This window comes from Nicotiana tabacum, chromosome 14, assembly GCF_000715075.1.
Source record: "Nicotiana tabacum cultivar K326 chromosome 14, ASM71507v2, whole genome shotgun sequence".
Lineage (NCBI taxonomy): Eukaryota > Viridiplantae > Streptophyta > Magnoliopsida > Solanales > Solanaceae > Nicotiana > Nicotiana tabacum.
In genome coordinates, this window is record NC_134093.1 from 77,207,254 (window position 1) to 77,211,557 (window position 4,304).

Here is a 4,304-nt window from a genome sequence, read left to right on the forward strand (position 1 = left end):
CAGGCTCAGAGGCAGAATACCGGTGCTGCTGATAAATCGGGTAGTTCATGATTTTATTAATCTAGAACCTCCAGTGTTTACCGGATCAGACCCCAAGGAGGACCCGTAGACTTCTATTGATCAGGTTCATCGTACATTGCGGGTTATGCATGCTAGTGATACGGATGCAGTAGAGTTGGCTTCTTATCAATTACGGGATTTAGCAGTTTTTTGTTAAGATAGTTGGGAGAGATCTAGGGGTCCGAACGCTCCTCCAGCTGTGTGGAAGGAATTTTCTGAGGCCTTTCTTTGTCACTGCTTGCCAGTTGAGATACGGCGAGCTAGAGCTGATAAGTTCTTGAACCTTCGATAGGGTAATATAAGTCTACGAGAGTATAGTATACAGTTTGATTCTTTAGCAAGGTATGCTCCCTATATGGTGGTCGAGGTGAGCAATAGGGTGCACATGTTCGTGAATGGGTTGGGACCACATCTGATAAATGAGTGCACGACAACCTACTTGGTAGAGGGCATGGATATTTCCCATATTCAGGCTTATGCCCAGACCCTAGAGAATCGTAAGCGCCAGCAAAGGGCAGATAGGGAGCAGTATAGGGTGCAGCATAAGAGGGCGATATTTGCAAGGTATTCTGATAACTTTAGAGGCAGTATCAGGCCACAGTCTTCGGGGAGTTCGGCGCCACCTGTAGCTAGTGCTTCTTCATAGTTTCAGAGGCCTCGGTATGATCGATTTACCTATTCTGGTTCAGGTCAAAGTTTGAGGGCATCAGGCTCACAATATCATAGGGATACTAGTCATACGAGACCCCCAACACCTTGTTGTGATCAGTGCGGAAAGGCCCAATTTGGACTGTGTCGTTGAGGTTCCAATGCATGCTATTCTTGCAGACAGCCTGGCCATATGATGCGGGATTGTCCTAATAGAGGAGGTGGAGGTATGGCTCAGCCGACTGGATCTGTGTCTGGTTCTTCCGCATCAGTTCGACCTCCAGCACAGTGTTTTCAAAAGTTAACAGGTTGTGGTAGAGGTGCAGTGCCGAGTTCGAGTGGTGCTCAAAATCGAACCTATGCTCTAGTAGGTCGACAGGATCTCGAGTCGTCTCCGGATATTGTTACAGGTATATTGTCAGTTTTTTCTTATGATATATATGCGCTGGTTGATTTGGGATCTACATTATCATATGTTACACCCTTTGTGGCTAATAATTTTGGCGTTGAACCTGAATTGATAAGTAAACCACTTGCGGTATCCACTCCGATAGGAGATTCTGTGATTGCTAGAAGGGTATATAGAGGTTGCACTGTGATGATTTGTAGTCGTCAAACCTCGGCAAATTTATTTGAGTTAGAAATGGTTGATTTCGATGTGATAATGGGAATGGACTGGTTGGCCTCATGCTATGCAAATGTTGACTGTCGTACGAAGATGGTTAGGTTTCAGTTTCCTGGTGAACCTATCATTGAACGGAGGGGGAACATTGCTACGCCGAAAGGTAGGTTTATTTCCTATCTTAAGGCAAGGAAGATTATCTCAAAAGGTTACATTTATCATCTTGTTCGTGTTAGGGATATGGAGGCGAAGCCGCCTACTCTTCAATCAATCCCCGTGGTTAATGAATTTCCAGATATTTTGCCATATGAACTCCCAGGCCTTCCTCCTGAAAGGGAGATTAAGTTTAGCATTGATGCGTTGCCTGACACTCAACCGATCTCAATCCCTCCATACAGGATGGCCCCGGCAGAGTTGCGAGAGTTGAAGGTATAGTTCAAGGACTTGCTAGATAAGGGTTTCATTAGGCCTAGCACTTCACCTTGGGGTGCACCAGTCTTGTTCGTGCGTAAGAAATATGGGTCGTTAAGGATGTGTATCGATTATCGACAGTTGAATAAGTTTACTATAAAGAACAAGTAACCACTTCCAAGGATTGATGACCTGTTTGACCAACTCCAGGGTGCCAAGTATTTCTCCAAGATTGGCTTACATTCAGGGTATCATCAGGTGAGGGTTAAGGAGAAGTATATTCCAAAGACGGCCTTCCGGATAAGATATGGTCACTTTGAGTTCTTGGTGATGTAGTTCGGGCTAACAAATGCCCCAGCAGCTTTTATGGATCTCATGAATAGTGTATTCAGACCCTATCTTGATGTGTTCGTGATCGTATTCATTAATGACATTCTGGTTTATTCTCATTCGGAGGCGGAACATGTGGGCCACTTGCGGATAGTATTACAGACCCTTCAGGATCATAAGTTATATGCTAAGCTCTCTAAATGTGAATTCTGGCTGAACTCAGTAGCATTCCTTGGCCATGTGATATCTAACGAGGGTATTAGTGTCGACACTCAGAAGATCGATGCAGTGAAGAATTGGCCGAGACCTACAACACCGTTAGAAGTCCATAGCTTCCTGGGGTTAGTAGTATATTATAGGCGGTTTGTAGAAGAGTTTTCCTCTATATCAACACCATTGACTAAGTTAACACAGAAAGATACCAAGTTCTAGTGATCTGACGCTTGTGAACGTAGTTTTCAGGAGCTAAAGAACCGATTGACATCCGCACCAGTGCTCACTCTCCCAGAAGGAACAGAAGGTTATGTGGTATATTGTGATGCCTCAGGTATAGGTTTGGGGTGCGTATTGATGCAACATGGGAAGGTGATTACTTATGCATCAAGACAATTAAAGAAGCATGAAAATAATTACCCGACTCATGATTTGGAATTGGATACAGTAATATATGCTTTGAAGATATAGTGGCACTACTTATACGGCGTCCATGTTGACATCTACACAGATCACAAGAGTTTACAATACATCTTCAAGCAGAAGGAGTTGAGATTGAGGCAGCGTAGGTGGTTTGAATTACTGCAAGACTATAACGTCGAGATATTGTACCATCCTGGTAAAGCCAATGTTGTGGAAGCCACTCTCAGTCGTAAGTCAATGGGAAGCTTAATACATATTGAGGTAGGCAGACAAGGGTTGACCAAAGAGCTTCACCAGCTGGCCAATATGAGAATCAGATTGTTAGACTCTGACGACGGAGGTGCTATTGTACAGAATACAGCAGAATCATCTTTGGTAGCCAAAGTAAAAGCACGACAATATGAAGATCCTACCTTAGTAAGATTAAGAGAGGGCATTCAGTAATGTAAGATTACAGCTTTCGAGATCGGAGGAGATGGGACACTGAGATACCAGGGCTGATTATGTGTGCCTAGTATGGCAGGGTTACGAGAGAAGATTATGATTGAGATTCATCAGTCCCGATATTCTATCCATCCCGACTCGACAAAGATGTATCATGACATTAAGGAGCAGTATTGGTGGGATAACATGAAGAAGTCTATTGCAGAATTTGTAGCCCAGTGTCCTAATTGTCAACAAGTAAAGATCGAGCATCAGATACCCGGTGGATTAATTCAGAATATAGAGATTTCGACCTGGTGGGAGGTGATTAATATGGACTTCATTACTGGATTTCCTCTCTCTTATCATAAGTTTGACTCCATCTGGGTAATAGTTGATCGACTTACAAAATCTGCCCATTTTCTGCTAGTTAAGACAACTTACACGGCTGAAGATTATGCGAAGTTGTATATCAAGGATATTGTTAGTCTTCGTGGTGTGCCGGTATCTATTATATCAGACCGAGGAGCTCAATTTACGGGTAACTTTTGGAGGTCTTTTCAGAAGGGTTTAGGCATACAAGTGAATCTCAGCACTGCATTCCATCCGCAGACTGACGGACAGGCTGAATGTACCATTCAGACGCTTGAAGATATGCTACGAGCATGTGTTCTAGATTTCAAGGGGAATTGGGATGGCCATCTGGCACTCATAGAATTTGCCTACAATAATAGCTACCCTTCCAGTATTAAAATGGCCCTGTATGAGGCACTGTACGGGAGGAGATGTAGATCACCAGTTAGATGGTTCGAAGTCGGTGAGACAGAATTATATGGGCCAGATTTGATTCACCAAGCCATTGAGAAGGTGAAAGTGATACAAGAGCGATTGAGGACGGCACAAAGCAGGCAAAAGTCTTATTCTGATGTCCGACGTCGTGATCTGGAATTTGAGGTTGGTGATTGGGTTTTCCTAAAGATCTTGTTGATGAAGGGTGTTATGCGTTCTGGGAAGAAGGGTAAGCTGAGTCTGTGGTATATTGGGCCGTATAAAATTCTTCAACGAATTGGACAGGTTGCTTATGAGTTAGAATTGCCATCCGAATTGGAATTTGTCCACCCGGTATTCCATGTATCTATGTTGAGGAAATGTATTGGAGACCCTTCTCAAGTCA